Genomic DNA, 16,583 nt, shown 5'->3' on the forward strand with positions numbered 1-16,583 from the left:
CCACAGCACAAATTGCGCAGCCTAGGCCACCTCCTCGCCCCGCACGCCACCGCCTCCTGCTGGGCCCACTCTTTCACACACTCACACGCCACACTAACACTCAAAAGTGTGGGCAAAACGAGAAAACGAGCGCGCCGTTTCCTACACATCTGCAGTCGCCGTTGCGCATTTGCAGCATGTCCCGGGATGCAATTCGGCCTCATTTGCATAACTCCAGACCGGCAGATCGCCACGCAAGCTCGCGACGTGCGCCTGCCACACACCGAACAAACCTTTTCAGCAATTTCCAAAAAACGGGCCTGCTCGCCTGCCCACAAGGCTCCGTCTCTTACCTGCTCTCCAGAGCCTGCTGCCTTCTGTGCTTTTCTCTTGGCACCGCTGCAGTGCACACAACTCCTGCAGCGGGAGGGGGGGAGAAAGTTCCCGCGCTCCGCCGCAGGGAAGGCTCGCTCCGTGCGCACACGTCCTTTCGATGCCAGTCCAACAAGTGCTCCGCATTAGCTGCGTCGGGGCTCCGGCGTGTCGCACCTCACCTCACCTCGCACTGCCCCCTCCTTGAATGTCTGCCGCTAGGCATGCCCCGCTCTCCTCCGCCTTATCTTATCGCGTGTGAGCACCGACAATGGCCACAATGCCGGGGAATGGCACCTGTAAAGTGTTAATTGGGGCACAGGAACAGCCCGTCTCGTCTCGGGGGGGCCGGCTTCAGAGACAATACAGCAAACACAGCGGGGCGGGGGAAGAAGACGACACCACACATGCGGGTACATTCAGCTCCGGCGGGAACGAGACATTTGTCGGTCTTTTCAAGTGCCGAGAGCCGAGCAATCCTTCACTTGTATCGTTTCTCCCCGGTGACTAGATCTGGCCCTGCGACTCTCGACTGGGCTCACCCCCGGGGCAGCCCAGCAGGTGTGAGCCTGGCCGGCACCCGGATGGGAGATTCCACCCCGGAAAAGCTCCGGTTGCTGCTGCTCCTGCAAGAGGTGTGACTGGGACCAGTAGGGAGCGCTCACCCTGCGGGCTGTGTGGCTCTCTTACGCCCCAGCCTCCTGATGGCGACACTCTGCTGCACAAACAGGCGCCGTCCTTCGGGGGAGGCGTCAAACCGAGGTCCCGACCCTCCTTGGCCATTAGGAAACCCCAGGGCGTCTCTCAAAAAGAGACGCCGGGGGTGTCCCTCTGGTGTTAGTGCTCCCCTTTACCCATCAGTCGGGGTCTCCTCCTAATCCCCGTCTCACCTGTAACAATCAATGACGAGGCCCCCCTGTCCGTGAGACTTAGTACTCGCGCAAGAGACCGGGGGAAGAGCGCGAACGCGGTCCCCCGCCCCCCACAAAGTGCGCGCTCCGGGTTCCCTCTCGGGGCCCTGCAACACAGCGGAAGGGCAGCGAGAAGGAGCCTCTTGCTCTGACGCCGCAAGGCCACAAGAGGGCGGAGGCGCCTCGTGCCCGGCCGACGTGTTGGAATGGTGCGCTTTTTAAGTGCTGAAATAAACACGCGAAAGCCCCGAAATGTTTCCAGAGTGCTGTGCACTGGAGGTTTTTGTCTGGTGAAGACTTGCCTGGTGCTCCTCCGTGCAGATTGTTTGTCCTCCTCCAGTGCGGGACGAGCCAACACAAGGGAGCGCATTCGCCAACATCCAGGCACGCAATGCGATTTGGAAAGCAGCTCCTTTCCAAAGAGTTGCACACGAACGATCCTTCACCCCCGGGGCAGCCCAGCAGGTGTGAGCCTGGCCGGCACCCAGATGGGAGATTCCACCCCGGAAAAGCTCCGGTTGCTGCTGCTCCTGCAAGAGGTGTGACTGGGACCAGTAGGGAGCGCTCACCCTGCGGGCTGTGTGGCTCTCTTACGCCCCAGCCTCCTGATGGCGACACTCTGCTGCACAAACAGGCGCCGTCCTTCGGGGGAGGCGTCAAACCGAGGTCCCGACCCTCCTTGGCCATTAGGAAACCCCAGGGCGTCTCTCAAAAAGAGACGCCGGGGGTGTCCCTCTGGTGTTAGTGCTCCCCTTTACCCATCAGTCGGGGTCTCCTCCTAATCCCCGTCTCACCTGTAACAATCAATGACGAGGCCCCCCTGTCCGTGAGATTTAGTACTCGCGCAAGAGACCGGGGGCAGAGCGCGAACGCGGTCCCCCGCCCCCCATAAAGTGCGCGCTCCGGGTTCCCTCTCGGGGCCCTGCAACACAGCGGAAGGGCAGCGAGAAGGAGCCTCTTGCTCTGACGCCGCAAGGCCACAAGAGGGCGGAGGCGCCGCGCGCCCGGCCGACGTGTTGGACCGGTGCGCTTTTTAAGTGCTGAAATAAACACGCGAAAGCCCCGAAATGTTTCCAGAGTGCTGTGCACTGGAGGTTTTTGTCTGGTGAAGACTTGCCTGGTGCTCCTCCGTGCAGATTGTTTGTCCTCCTCCAGTGCGGGACGAGCCAACACAAGGGAGCGCATTCGCCAACATCCAGGCACGCAATGCGATTTGGAAAGCAGCTCCTTTCCAAAGAGTTGCACACGAACGATCCTTCAGTCCCGCTCGGGGGGCACGGAACCCCCGCCACACACAGCTTCAAGTAGCGAGTCAGGCGCCAGGGCTTTCGCTTACGGCCACACCACCCTGAACACGCCCGATCTCGTCTGATCTTGGAAGCTAAGCAGCATCGGGCCTGGTTAGTACTTGGATGGGAGACTGCCTGGGAATACCAGGTGCTGTAAGCTTTTCCTCTCCCGGCCAGCAGGGGTCGCCGTTGGTGCCGTAGGCTTTGGGAGGAAAACCTGCAGGATGGAAAGGTAATCTATAGCCTCATCTCTAGAGATGTTTTGTTGCTGTGGCATGTGTGTGACCCATATTCAAAAAAAAAACCCGTCTGTAAAACGAATATCGAAGCTGCCTCTAAATCTGCAAATGAAGATGAGTCGATAAACCACTCGTTTTTCGTATAACTAGACATATATTCATTTGTTACCGATTTCATTCATTGAGCACGGATACAATAGAGGTACAGCCATTCACTGTTTGACATGTCTGCACTAGTACAGAACCGAGCAATCAGAAAACGGGTGAAACTCTCTTTAGACTCAGCATACAGTACCGAGGCCCTCATGACCAAATAAAGGCTAACCTCGATAATCAGCCTAAAGAACGCAGACTACAGCAAAACGACTGACTTTGAAAAGGGAATGAACGTCCGGAAGGAGTAGTGGAACTAGCTTGAGATGCTTCTCCGGACCCCTAACTAAAAGCCAGCGAGAACCAGCAGCGGCGTCCACTCCTGTCGAACCGGGATCCTTCCGCAGCCACGCAGCTCGTGGTGTCCTAACCCTCCCGTATCTGATTTTGGACCAAGCACATCAAGGGAGAGCGCGAACGCAGTCCCCCACTACCAGAAACTATGCAGTCGAGATTCCCACATTTGGGGAATTCGCAGGGGTCAGCACAGCCGGAGTGCAATGGCCGAGCCTCGCCCTGGGTGAACCGATTTCGATTTCGATTTTTAAGAACTTTATTTTCTTTTCACAAAAAAATACAGGAAATCACAAATCAGAAAGCTTTACATTAATATACATACTTAAAACAGTATATATGATCACATCTCATTACATTTTGACACGGAACCAGTTACATAGCAACAATTTCTTTTTTTCTGGTGCAAATCACATTCTTTACTTAAACATGATAATGTTTTTCACAGTTTCTTGAGATACTGTCCAATGCCCTCTATTTCCCACAGATTTTCTGCTTCCTCCCTCCCTTCTCTCCACAGATCTCTGAGGTAATAGTTCTCTCGTGTGATGAACAGGGCCAGGCTACCTGCTGCCTTGACTGGGACCTCGATGCCTTTGAACAGCCCCATGTTCCTCACTCTCCACAGGGCATCTTTCCCACTGTTCACCACGGCCCAGATCCTGTCAAACACGTCAGGAGGAAGCTTGACAGGAGAGATGCCGTATATGACGAAAGCAGCAGTCAGGGTAAATTGGGACGAGAGAGCCTGCAACCAATCTTCAAACTGTGCCCAGAAGGCCTTTGCAAAAAAGCAGGACCACAGGAGATGGGATACAGTCTCCTCCTCGCCGCAGCCCACCCTAACGCAGCGAGGGCTGGGGGTGAGGCCCCTACGGTACAAGAAAGTTCGTACCGGTAAGCACTGGTGGACGACACTCCAGGCTAAATCTCTGTGAATGTTGCACAGAAACTTAGAGGATGTGTGTTTCCACACCTTCCTTGTTTGGGCTGATGTTAAAATGCCCACATGGGTCTGCCTATTGTTCTGGGGTGCAACGAAATCTTCCAGTTTTTGGACCCTGACATCTCGGAGGGGAATATGGCCAATTGGGTGAGATCTTAGAAAACTTTTAACTGTCCCATAAATTGCAGGGCATGTGTCAGAGAGTTGGACGTCCAGCTTGGGTCTGACACCCCACACTCTGAACACCTCCCTACCTACCCAGAGCCTGGAAAAATAAGTCCAGGTACGCGCTGCAGGTGCTGTTGCAAAGCCTCTCAGCACAGAGGCCAGGAAAATGCACAGCAGCTTCGTAGCAATATCTGGGACAGACTTCCCCCCTGAGGGTAGCGGCTTGTACATTATTTCCCTTCTGAGTCTTTCCTGCTTCCCACCCCATAGAAATTGAAACATCAATCTCCTCATCACCGCCGCAACACGGTGTGGGATTGGGAAGGTAGAAGCCAGAAAATTCAAGACAGGCAAGAGCTCGGCTTTGATGACCAGCACCTTCCCTGTCATGGTGAGGTCTCGGTTCTTCCATTGCATCAGTTTTTTGTTTAAGATTGGCAATTTGTTCTGCCAATTAACTGTTCCCATCTCTTCTCCAAAATACACCCCCAGGACCTTAATTCTCTTCTCTTGCAGCCTGAGATCATGTCCTTCTTTTGGCTCCCTCCAGTTCTGATAAAAAATCTCACTCTTAGATTTGTTAATTTTTGCGGAGGAAGCCAAAGAGAAACGATCACAGCACTGCAGAGCTCTGCTAATTGAGGCATTGTCAGAGAGGAGCAGGGTGACGTCATCCATGTATAGAGATGTCTTTACCTCTCCTCCCCCACTTCCAGGCACTGGTATCCCATTAATGGCCTGATCCTGGCGCAAGGCACAGGCTAAGGGCTCCATAGCCAAAACGCATAACAAGGGGGATAATGGGCAGCCCTGCCTCACCCCTGAACAGACTTCAAAGGGGCGTGATCTATTGCCATTAACCATGACTCTGCTGTTGCTACCTGTGTACAGCAGGTTAATCCACTTTCTCATGATGGGGCCAAACTTCATGTGCTCAAGTCCCGATGTTAAGTACTGCCGGTTTAGGCGGTCAAAGGCCTTTTCTAGGTCTACACCTAAAATGCAAAGAGGGAGGGAGCGATCCTCAGAGTACAGACAGACATCCCTCAACAAGGCCAGGTTGTCGCTCATCAGGCGTCCTGCTATCCCACAAGTCTGTTCTTTCCCTACCAGTGAGGCCACTACATTTTGTAGGTGCAGGAAAAGGGCTTTGGACAGGATCTTAGTGTCCAAGCCTAACAGGCTGAGGGTCTCCAGTTCTTTATGTCATTTTTTGCTCCTTTCTTAAACAAGAGAGAGATAGTGCCTTCCCTTAAGGAGTCAGGCAGCAATTCTGTCTTATAGCTTTCCTCGAATAGGAGCAGTAGCGGATCCTGAAGCAGATCCCAAAAGGTGCAATAAAATTCTTTAGGGAGCCCGTCAGCACCTGGAGTTTTCCCCTTCTGTAAGCTCTCCATCGCCTGTCTCAGCTCTTCTACTGTCAAATCCCTCTCAAGTACTTCCCTATCTTCTTCACTCAAAACGTTTTCTAGCTTTGAGGTAAAAAAATGAATTTCTTCATCCTTTAGCTCTGTAGAGCTGTACAGTCTTGAGTAGAAGGCCTCGGTGCAGGAGAGGATAGCACTCGGCTCTGTTCTCTCTCGTCCCTCCTCATCAACTACACTTTCCATGACAGACTTGGAGCCTACCACTTTCCTGAAAAAGAAGCGAGTACACTTCTCATTTTCTTCCAAGAACTGCACTCTGCCTCTTAACAGCACTCCTCGACTACTTTCTTCGGCTATGCTCCGGATGTCCTTTTTTAAAAGGGTGATATCCTCGAGCACATCGAAGCCACTGTGCAGCATCGTGTAGAGACGCTGCAGCTGCCTCTGTTTCCTGGCTAGCACTCCTCTCCGTCTGGCAGCAGCCTTCCTTCCCTCAGCCATGAAAAATGCCTTTGTCCTCATCTTCACCTCCTCCCACCACTCTCCTACTGACCCGTACAGACACTGCAAGGACAGCCACTGTGATAGTTTCTCCTTGTAGCGGGATACTACCCCCTCGTTCTCTAGCAGCTTTGTGTTGAGTTTCCAGAGGCCTGGGCCAAAGACAGTCCCGCCCTGGAGTTCCACTCTACACCCTAAAGCCTGATGATCTGAGAAGAAGACAGGCTGAAGAGTGACCCCAACAACTTTCACTCTCTCTGAGACAAAGCAATAGTCAATTCTGGAGCTGCTATTCCTCCCTGACCATGTATATCCTGCTGTTGTGGGATATATACATCTATATGTGTCTGAGAGTTTAAAGTCTTGAACTAAGTTTTGCAGGGCCAGTGAGCTGGAATCCAATTTTATCGGAGAGCTAGACTGCCTGTCTGTGTGCTCTAAGATACAATTAAAATCCCCTCCCACTATCACGTCTGTGCTACTTAACAATAGGGGAGAGAGTGCCTTGAGTAGCTCCACCCTTCCTCCCACGTCAGTAGGACAATACACATTGATTAGCCGCAGGTTAACGGTCCCCCATTCCACATCCACACACAGCAACCTGCCATCTATGACCCTCTGAATACTTTTCAATTTGAAAGCCCATCCTTTGAAAAGAATGGCCACGCCAGAGGCTCTGTTGTTATTGTCCCCTGACCAAACAGAAGGCCCTTTATCCCACCTATCTTTAAAGCTTTTATACCTCTCTTGATAGGCTAAAGCACACTCCTGCAACATCAACACATCTCCCTCTCTCTGCTGGAGGTAATCAAAGACACACTGGCATTTAACTCTGTCATTGATACCTCTGGTGTTAAGAGAAATTATGTTTAGAGCCATTTTACATAAGAAAGTGGAACCAGTCTTTACAAAACACATTTCTCTTCGGTCTCACCTGTTACCTTCTCTTTCTTTTTCTTCTTACCAATTTCCTGCCAGCCATCCTCTGAATGAGCCTTCATCAGGGTGGCAGCAGTAAAAGCGTTCACGGAGTCCATTTCAAGGAAGGGGGTAGAAAGAGGGGTGGAGGGGTTCCAGCTGTCCCCATCGCCATGCTCTCCTTCCTCCTCGCTCGGGGAGAAAACAGAGTCATTTTTCCTTTTCCTCAAGTCCAGCTCCTGGGAGCACTGAGGGGAAAGGGGTGCAGCCGATGCACCAGTCTCCTCTTCCCCCTCACCCACCAGCTGTTGCAGATCCTCCGTGACGGACTGGATGGAGGAGAGGAGGGCATCTGTAGCACTTGCAGAGTCTGAGAAAAGCAGCTCCGCTGAATCCTGGGTATCGTCGCTGGACCCGCTCCACCGGGGGGCCCCACACTGGCCCTCGTTCTGAGGAGCAGGAGTGGGGGAGGGGTCCTCGCTGTTCTCGGGGGTTTTCAAACCCTCGTGCTTGTCTGGTGCAGTCTGCGGTTGTGGGAGCGTAGTGCATTTCTCTTCCACCGGCCCCGGAGCCACAGCAGGACTGATCCTGGCTGGAGGCTGAGACTCTTTGTCCAACAAGGGTTCTTTGTTTGACTTGTTGTTTGCTTTGGCTTTTCGGGCCGGTTTGGCTGAAACAAGCACTGCCTCATCCTTTCTCATTTTGAGTTTATTGGCGTAGGCGTGAGGGCAGTTCTTAAAAACGTGTCCTTCCGAGCCACATAAATTGCACTTTGGCAGCATTGAACAGTCAGAGGCTAAATGTCCCTGTTTGCCACAGGTCTTGCAGCATTTCACAGTGCAGGACGATGCCAGGTGTCCCACAGCACCACAGCGCCGACACACCTTTGGTTGTCCCACATAAAAAACATAGCCATTGCAGGCGCCCAGCCGGATTGTAGAGGGCAGGTGCCTTAAGCCTCCATTTACATTGTCCGGTAGTAAGCGAACCTCGAATTTCCTTGCTCCTGTTTTTATACCGTCAACATCTCTAACCTCAGTTCCATGGTGGACGGTGCAGTACTGGTTAAGCCAGATGTGAATGTCCTCCGTCTTTGCCAGTTCCGAGAACATAACAACATGCACCGTTTTCCTCTCTCTCTGTGTCAGAGGCTGCAAGTTGATCTTCTCAAGTGCAGGAACTTTCCCTCTTTTTGCCTCAAAGACATCCACGCATTGTTCAAACAGAGGATAGGTAGCAAATACAACCTCAAATGCTTTCTGACCTGGGAGAGCAAAGATGAAATCCAAGTGCCGAGGTTCAAAGCCAAGTTCCTTCTGTAACACTTTTCTGCTGAACTGCATACGATCCATGAAGAGGTCATCCAAAAGCTCAAAATGTACAGCATTCTTGCGGGATCCAAAGGTTGCCATCTCAAACTGCAAAACAAACACTGCTTCCACAAAACAAGAAAACAATCCAACTACTCCAACTACAGGCTGATCAAGGTATCTCCCCTGCCAGGTAAGCCGAGAGCCGCAGGCGATGAGCCCGGAGCTGAACGGGCCCCACTGGCTCGTTTGTAAGGCCAGGTGCATTGCCAACCACGACCGGCAGGGCAGAGGCCTTGAAGGCAGCCTGGGCTCCTGCAGCTGTCCAGCCACGCACTCTGGTTTCTCTTCATCTCGTACAAATCTTTTGCCTTTTACTAAAGATTTCCATGGAGAAGAGCATGAATGAGTTCCATACAATTTTTGTGCTTTCCTGCCTTCGGGTGGGGCGCAGCTGGGCTGGTCAAAGAGAGAAAACAAAACCGCTCACAATCGCTCTTATTACGGCGACTGTGGCTGTCTGCTCTGCCAGTCCTCGGTCTCCGCCTGTCTGATTGGCGCTCTTTTCTTTGGGGGGCGGGAAGTGTCCGGCCGCAAATATGAAGCGTTACAGCAACGACATGCCATGAGACGATTGATAACGATTTCCATAGGATCCACGCGGTTGCCTGGCAACCGTCAGCTTTGCGCAGTGGCAGTATCGTAGCCTTTGAGGTTTAGCCGATGCGCGATTATTGCTAGTTGAAAACTTTTCCCAATACCCCGCTTCCGCCGGTTTGCAATACAATTAGCGAAAGCAATTCTTGACAGTCTCGTCAGAGACTGAGCAAGGTGTTTAAAGACAGATTTTGTCATGGTAACATCATGGTAGAAAGAAACAAGCTTGTTACGTCTCAACAGAAACACTCTTTAGCTCTTTCAGCGTTATGCAGAGAACAGCGTCTGTCGAGATCACTTTTGAGTCAGCGCGAAACGCTGTGTGCTGTCAGTTTGATTTCATATTGCTCGTAGCGGCGCCAGGCTTTTGTCTGTCAAACGTTAGGTTGCGCTTCTTCATGCTGCATTGTCGGCATGAGTGGAGCTTTTTAAACGTCTGTACTTACTGCGCCTCATAAGAAATCGTTTGTCCCCGTTCAAAACAGATTGTGCGATGTCCTGCAGCGTTCGCAAAGCAAACCTTTGACAGTTTGAAAGAGGAATTTATTCTGCTTCCTGTGCGTGCAGTAGTTACAAAGTTGAACGTCTTTACACGATCTGCCGCAGATCTTACAAACGAGCCAGTGGGGCCCGTTCAGCTCCGGGCTCATCGCCTGCGGCTCACTGTGCCGGAAACGACGCACTCTGGGAAGCCGCTATGCAAAGCGAGGTCCCAAGATCCCCTGCGGCCGGACACTTCCCGCCCCCCAAAGAAAAGAGCGCCAATCAGACGGCCGGAGACCATGGACTCGCGGAGCAGACTGCCACAATCGCCATAACAAGACCGATTGCGGGCGTTTTTGTTTTCTCTCTTTGACCAGCCAGGCTGCGCCCCACCCGAAGGCAGGGAAGCACAAAAATTGCATGGAACGCATTCATGCTCCTCTCCACGGAAATCTTTAGTAAAAGGCGAAAGATTTGTACGAGATGAAGAGAAACCAGAGTGCGTGGCTGCACAGCTGCAGGAGCCCAGGCCGCCTTCAAAGCCTCTGCGCTGCCGGTGGTGGTTGGCAATGCACCTGGCCTTACAAACTAGCCAGTGGGGCCCGTTCAGCTCCGGGCTCATCGCCTGCGGCTCACGGCTTGCGAGCGTGACCAATCCGTGCGATAACTCGGAAAACACCCGGCCACACTGTGCCGGAAACGACGCACTCTGGGAAGCCGCTATGCAAAGCGAGGTCCCAAGATCCCCTGCAGCCGGACACTTCCCAACCCCCAAAGAAAAGAGCGCCAATCAGACGGCCGGAGACCGAGGACTCGCGGAGCAGACTGCCACAATCGCCATAACAAGACCAATTGCGAGCGTTTTTGTTTTCTCTCTTTGACCAGCCAGGCTGCACCCCACCAGAAGGCAGGGAAGCACAAAAATTGCATGGAACTCATTCATGCTCCTCTCCACGGAAATCTTTAGTAAAAGGCGAAAGATTTGTACGAGATGAAGAGAAACCAGAGTGCGTGGCTGCACAGCTGCAGGAGCCCAGGCCGCCTTCAAGGCCTCTGCCCTGCCGGTCGTGGTTGGCAATACACCTGGCCTTACAAACGAGCCAGTTGGGCCCGTTCAGCTCCGGGCTCATCGCCTGCGGCTCACGGCTTGCGAGCGTGCCAAATCCGTGCGATAACTCGGAAAACACCCGGCCACACTGTGCCGGAAACGACGCACTCTGGGAAGCCGCTATGCAAAGCGAGGTCCCAAGATCCCCTGCGGCCGGACACTTCCCGCCCCCCAAAGAAAAGAGCGCCAATCAGACGGCCGGAGACCGTGGACTCGCGGAGCAGACTGCCACAATCGCCATAACAAGACCGATTGCGGGCGTTTTTGTTTTCTCTCTTTGACCAGCCAGGCTGCGCCCCACCCGAAGGCAGGGAAGCACAAAAATTGCATGGAACGCATTCATGCTCCTCTCCACGGAAATCTTTAGTAAAAGGCGAAAGATTTGTACGAGATGAAGAGAAACCAGAGTGCGTGGCTGCACAGCTGCAGGAGCCCAGGCCGACTTCAAAGCCTCTGCGCTGCCGGTCGTGGTTGGCAATGCACCTGGCCTTACAAACTAGCCAGTGGGGCCCGTTCAGCTCCGGGCTCATCGCCTGCGGCTCACGGCTTGCGAGCGTGACCAATCCGTGCGATAACTCGGAAAACACCCGGCCACACTGTGCCGGAAACGACGCACTCTAGAAGCCGCTATGCAAAGCGAGGTCCCAAGATCCCCTGCAGCCGGACACTTCCCAACCCCCAAAGAAAAGAGCGCCAATCAGACGGCCGGAGACCGAGGACTCGTGGAGCAGACTGCCACAATCGCCATAACAAGACCGATTGCAAGCGTTTTTGTTTTCTCTCTTTGACCAGCCAGGCTGCGCCCCACCCGAAGGCAGGGAAGCACAAAAATTGCATGGAACTCATTCATGCTCCTCTCCACGGAAATCTTTAGTAAAAGGCGAAAGATTTGTACGAGATGAAGAGAAACCAGAGTGCGTGGCTGCACAGCTACAGGAGCCCAGGCCGCCTTCAAAGCCTCTGCGCTGCCGGTCGTGGTTGGCAATGCACCTGGCCTTACAAACTAGCCAGTGGGGCCCGTTCAGCTCCGGGCTCATCGCCTGCGGCTCACGGCTTGCGAGCGTGCCGAATCCGTGCGATAACTCGGAAAACACCCGGCCACACTGTGCCGGAAATGACGCACTCTGGGAAGCCGCTATGCAAAGCGAGGTCCCAAGATCCCCTGCGGCCGGACACTTCCCGCCCCCCAAAGAAAAGAGCGCCAATCAGACGGCCGGAGACCGTGGACTCGCGGAGCAGACTGCCACAATCGCCATAACAAGACCGATTGCGGGCGTTTTTGTTTTCTCTCTTTGACCAGCCAGGCTGCGCCCCACCCGAAGGCAGGGAAGCACAAAAATTGCATGGAACGCATTCATGCTCCTCTCCACGGAAATCTTTAGTAAAAGGCGAAAGATTTGTACGAGATGAAGAGAAACCAGAGTGCGTGGCTGCCCAGCTGCAGGAGCCCAGGCCGCCTTCAAAGCCTCTGCGCTGCCGGTCGTGGTTGGCAATGCACCTGGCCTTACAAACTAGCCAGTGGGGCCCGTTCAGCTCCGGGCTCATCGCCTGCGGCTCACGGCTTGCGAGCGTGACCAATCCGTGCGATAACTCGGAAAACACCCGGCCACACTGTGCCGAAAACGACGCACTCTGGGAAGCCGCTATGCAAAGCGAGGTCCCAAGATCCCCTGCAGCCGGACACTTCCCAACCCCCAAAGAAAAGAGCGCCAATCAGACGGCCGGAGACCGAGGACTCGCGGAGCAGACTGCCACAATCGCCATAACAAGACCGATTGCGAGCGTTTTTGTTTTCTCTCTTTGACCAGCCAGGCTGCGCCCCACCCGAAAGCAGGGAAGCACAAAAATTGCATGGAACTCATTCATGCTCCTCTCCACGGAAATCTTAAGTAAAAGGCGAAAGATTTGTACGAGATGAAGAGAAACCAGAGTGCGTGGCTGCACAGCTGCAGGAGCCCAGGCCGCCTTCAAAGCCTCTGCGCTGCCGGTCGTGGTTGGCAATGCACCTGGCCTTACAAACTAGCCAGTGGGGCCCGTTCAGCTCCGGGCTCATCGCCTGCGGCTCACGGCTTGCGAGCGTGACCAATCCGTGCGATAACTCGGAAAACACCCGGCCACACTGTGCCGGAAACGACGCACTCTGGGAAGCCGCTATGCAAAGCGAGGTCCCAAGATCCCCTGCGGCCGGACACTTCCCAACCCCCAAAGAAAAGATCGCCAATCAGACGGCCGGAGACCGTGGACTCGCGGAGCAGACTGCCACAATCGCCATAACAAGACCGATTGCGGGCGTTTTTGTTTTCTCTCTTTGACCAGCCAGGCTGTGCCCCACCCGAAGGCAGGGAAGCACAAAAATTGCATGGAACGCATTCATGCTCCTCTCCACGGAAATCTTTAGTAAAAGGCGAAAGATTTGTACAACATGAAAAGAAACCAGAGTGCGTGGCTGCACAGCTACAGGAGCCCAGGCCGCCTTCAAAGCCTCTGCGCTGCCGGTCGTGGTTGGCAATGCACCTGGCCTTACAAACTAGCCAGTGGGGCCCGTTCAGCTCCGGGCTCATCGCCTGCGGCTCACGGCTTGCGAGCGTGACCAATCCGTGCGATAACTCGGAAAACACCCGGCCACACTGTGCCGGAAACGACGCACTCTGGGAAGCCGCTATGCAGGCAAGGTCCCAAGATCCCCTGCGGCCGGACACTTCCCGCCCCCCAAAGAAAAGAACGCCAATCAGACGGCCGGACCCAACAACCTTGGCGTTATTAGCACCACGCTCTAACCAACTGAGCTAACTGGCCTCGCAACAGTGCCCCTCTCAGTGCTGCAAAAAATCGAACTCAGGGAATTTCTTTTGTCCTCTTTTGAATAGAAAGCCGTGTAATTCAGTGTACGGGCTTTCTTGTGCACTTTCATGGTTCTTGTAACCAAAATCCTACACTGGCCTGAAATGCCCCCCATTTCACAGCATTTTTCAGCTGATTTAAAATGTACCTAAAGGAGAAGCATTTTTGAAGACCATCAATTACCAAGAGCTTTTGTCAAAGGTTTTGGTGGTCATTTTTAATGACCACAGAGCGCTGTGACCTCGGTTTTACATCTCATCCAAAAGACAGCGCCCTCTTACAACACAGCATCTCCGTCACTATACTGGGGCATTGGGACCCGCACAGACCTCAGGGTGAGCGCCCCCCCGCCGGCACCATTAACACCGCTTCCAGCTGGAAGCTTTGTTTTTCCCTGTAGCTCACCCTCATCCGGGTACTGACCTAGCTCACACCCGCTTAGCTTCAGTGGGTTTTCAGTTGCGAATTGCAAAAGCCACTGCATTGGCTGGGAATCAAAACCAAGCCTCCCGCGTGGCAGGCGAGAATTCTAACACTGAACCACCAATGCTCAATGCCTGTACCTTCAAAAAAGACGGAGGACATTCACACCTGGCTTAACCAGTACTGCACCGTCCACCATGGAACTGAGGTTAGATATGTTGACGGTATAAAAGCAGGAGCAAGGAAATTCGAGGTTCGCTTGCTACCGGACAATGTAAATGGAGGCTTAAGGCACCTGCCCTCTACAATCTGGCTGGGCGCCTGCAATGGCTATGTTTTTTATGTGGGACAACCAAAGGTGTGTCGGCGCTGTGGGACACCTGGCATCGCCCTGCACTGTGAAATGCTGCAAGACCTGTGGCAAACAGGGACATTTAGCCTCTGACTGTTCAATGCTGCCAAAGTGCAATTTACTTGGCTTGGAAGGACACGTTTTTATAAACTGCCCTCATGCCTACGCCAATAAACTCAAAATGAGAAAGGATGAGGCAGTGCTTGTTTCAGCCAAACCGGCCCGAAAAGCCAAAGCAAACAACAAGTCAAACAAAGAACCCTTGTTTGATAAAGTCTCAGCCTCCAGCCAGGATCTGCCCTGCTGTGGTTCCGGGGCCGGTGGAAGAGAAATCCACTACGCCCCCACAACAGACTGCACCAGACAAGCACGAGGGTTTGAAAACCCCCGAGAACAGCGAGGACCCCTCCCCCACTCCTGCTCCTCAGAACGAGGGCCAGTGTGGGGCCCCCCGGTGGAGCGGGTCCAGCGAGGATACCCAGGATTCAGCGGAGCTGCTTTTCTCAGACTCTGCAAGTGCTACAGATGCCCTCCTCTCCTCCATCCAGTCCATCACAGAGGATCTGCAGCAAATGGTTGGTGAGGGGGAAGAGGAGACTGGTGCATCGGCTGCACCCCTTTCCCCTCAGTGCTACCAGGAGCTGGACTTGAGGAAAAGGAAAAATGACTCTGTTTTCTCCCCGAGCGAGGAGGAAGGAGAGCATGGCGATAGGGACAGCTGGAACCCCTCCACCCCTCCTTCTACCCCCTTCCTTGAAATGGACTCCGTGAACGCTTTTACTGCTGCCACCCTGATGAAGGCTCATTCAGAGGATGGCTGGCAGGAAATTGGTAAGAAGAAAAAGAAAAAGAGAAGGTAACAGGTGAGACCGAAGAGAAATGTGTTTTGTAAAGACTGGTTCCACTTTCTTATGTAATATGGCTCTAAACATAATTTCTCTTAACACCAGAGGTATCAATGACAGAGTTAAATGCCAGTGTGTCTTTGATTACCTCCAGCAGAGAGAGGGAGATGTGTTGATGTTGCAGGAGTGTGCTTTAGCCTATCAAGAGAGGTATAAAAGCTTTGAAGATAGGTGGGATAAAGGGCCTTCTGTTTGGTCAGGGGACAATAACAACAGAGCCTCTGGCGTGGCCATTCTTTTCAAAGGATGGGCTTTCAAATTGAAAAGTATTCAGAGGGTCATAGATGGCAGGTTGCTGTGTGTGGATGTGGAATGGGGGACCGTTAACCTGCGGCTAATCAATGTGTATTGCCCTACTGACGTGGGAGGAAGGGTGGAGCTACTCAAGGCACTCTCTCACCTATTGTTATGTAGCACAGACGTGATAGTGGGAGGGGATTTTAATTGTATCTTAGAGCACACAGACAGGCAGTCTAGCTCTCTGATAAAATTGGATTCCAGGTCACTGGCCCTGCAAAACTTAGTTCAAGACTTTAAACTCTCAGACACATATAGATGTATATATCCCACAACAGCAGGATATACATGGTCAGGGAGGAATAGCAGCTCCAGAATTGACTATTGCTTTGTCTCAGAGAGAGTGAAAGTTGTTGGGGTCACTCTTCAGCCTGTCTTCTTCTCAGATCATCAGGCTTTAGGTCGTAGAGTGGAACTCCAGGGCTTTGGCCCAGGCATCTGGAAACTCAACACAAAGCTGCTAGAGAACGAGGGGGTAGTATCCTGCTACAAGGAGAAACTATCACAGTGGCTGTCCTTGCAGTGTCTGTACGGGTCAGTAGGAGAGTGGTGGGAGGAGGTGAAGGTGAGGACAAAGGCCTTTTTCATGGCTGAGGGAAGGAAGGCTGCTGCCAGACGGAGAGGAGTGCTAGCCAGGAAACAGAGGCAGCTGCAGCGTCTCTACACGATGATGCACAGTGGCTTCGATGTGCTCGAGGATATCACCCTTTTAAAAAAGGACATCCGGAGCATAGCCGAAGAAAGTAGTCGAGTGCAGTTCTTGGAAGAAAATGAGAAGTGTTCTCGCCTCTTTTTCAGGAAAGTGGAAGGCTCCAAGTCTGTCATGGAAAGTGTAGTTGATGAGGAGGGACGAGAGAGAACAGAGCCGAGTGCAATCCTCTCCTGCACCGAGGCCTTCTACTCAAGACTGTACAGCTCTACAGAGGTAAAGGATGAAGAAATTCATTTTTTTACCTCAAAGCTAGAAAACGTTTTGAGTGAAGAAGATAGGGAAGTACTTGAGAGGGATTTGACAGTAGAAGAGCTGAGACAGGCTATGGAGAGCTTACAGAAGGGGAAAACTCCGGGTG

At 53.0% G+C, this 16,583-nt stretch overlaps 11 non-coding genes across 11 annotated transcripts; 3 read left to right on the plus strand and 8 right to left on the minus strand.

Annotated features, from left to right (window-relative positions):
• Positions 1-2,592: 2,592 nt before the first annotated feature.
• On the plus strand, positions 2,593-2,711 carry LOC138229328 (5S ribosomal RNA). The gene has a single exon (XR_011185759.1). It is a non-coding gene; the product is annotated as a 5S ribosomal RNA (ribosomal RNA).
• A 634-nt stretch (positions 2,712-3,345) lies between these two features.
• Positions 3,346-3,503, minus strand: LOC138229425 (U1 spliceosomal RNA). Its single transcript, XR_011185842.1, has one exon. It is a non-coding gene; the product is annotated as a U1 spliceosomal RNA (small nuclear RNA).
• A 5,277-nt stretch (positions 3,504-8,780) lies between these two features.
• LOC138229584 (U5 spliceosomal RNA) lies at positions 8,781-8,897 on the plus strand. Its single transcript, XR_011185994.1, has one exon. It is a non-coding gene; the product is annotated as a U5 spliceosomal RNA (small nuclear RNA).
• Positions 8,898-9,127: 230 nt separating this feature from the next.
• Positions 9,128-9,269, plus strand: LOC138229509 (U4 spliceosomal RNA). Its single transcript, XR_011185920.1, has one exon. It is a non-coding gene; the product is annotated as a U4 spliceosomal RNA (small nuclear RNA).
• A 704-nt stretch (positions 9,270-9,973) lies between these two features.
• Positions 9,974-10,090, minus strand: LOC138229553 (U5 spliceosomal RNA). The gene has a single exon (XR_011185963.1). It is a non-coding gene; the product is annotated as a U5 spliceosomal RNA (small nuclear RNA).
• Positions 10,091-10,481: 391 nt separating this feature from the next.
• On the minus strand, positions 10,482-10,598 carry LOC138229532 (U5 spliceosomal RNA). Its single transcript, XR_011185942.1, has one exon. It is a non-coding gene; the product is annotated as a U5 spliceosomal RNA (small nuclear RNA).
• A 391-nt stretch (positions 10,599-10,989) lies between these two features.
• LOC138229554 (U5 spliceosomal RNA) lies at positions 10,990-11,106 on the minus strand. The gene has a single exon (XR_011185964.1). It is a non-coding gene; the product is annotated as a U5 spliceosomal RNA (small nuclear RNA).
• Positions 11,107-11,496: 390 nt separating this feature from the next.
• LOC138229523 (U5 spliceosomal RNA) lies at positions 11,497-11,613 on the minus strand. Its single transcript, XR_011185933.1, has one exon. It is a non-coding gene; the product is annotated as a U5 spliceosomal RNA (small nuclear RNA).
• Positions 11,614-12,004: 391 nt separating this feature from the next.
• On the minus strand, positions 12,005-12,121 carry LOC138229555 (U5 spliceosomal RNA). The gene has a single exon (XR_011185965.1). It is a non-coding gene; the product is annotated as a U5 spliceosomal RNA (small nuclear RNA).
• A 391-nt stretch (positions 12,122-12,512) lies between these two features.
• Positions 12,513-12,629, minus strand: LOC138229573 (U5 spliceosomal RNA). Its single transcript, XR_011185983.1, has one exon. It is a non-coding gene; the product is annotated as a U5 spliceosomal RNA (small nuclear RNA).
• Positions 12,630-13,020: 391 nt separating this feature from the next.
• Positions 13,021-13,137, minus strand: LOC138229576 (U5 spliceosomal RNA). The gene has a single exon (XR_011185986.1). It is a non-coding gene; the product is annotated as a U5 spliceosomal RNA (small nuclear RNA).
• Positions 13,138-16,583: the final 3,446 nt, after the last annotated feature.

The sequence above is a fragment of the Lepisosteus oculatus genome, unplaced genomic scaffold, assembly GCF_040954835.1.
Source record: "Lepisosteus oculatus isolate fLepOcu1 unplaced genomic scaffold, fLepOcu1.hap2 HAP2_SCAFFOLD_45, whole genome shotgun sequence".
Classification (NCBI taxonomy): Eukaryota; Metazoa; Chordata; class Actinopteri; order Semionotiformes; family Lepisosteidae; genus Lepisosteus; species Lepisosteus oculatus.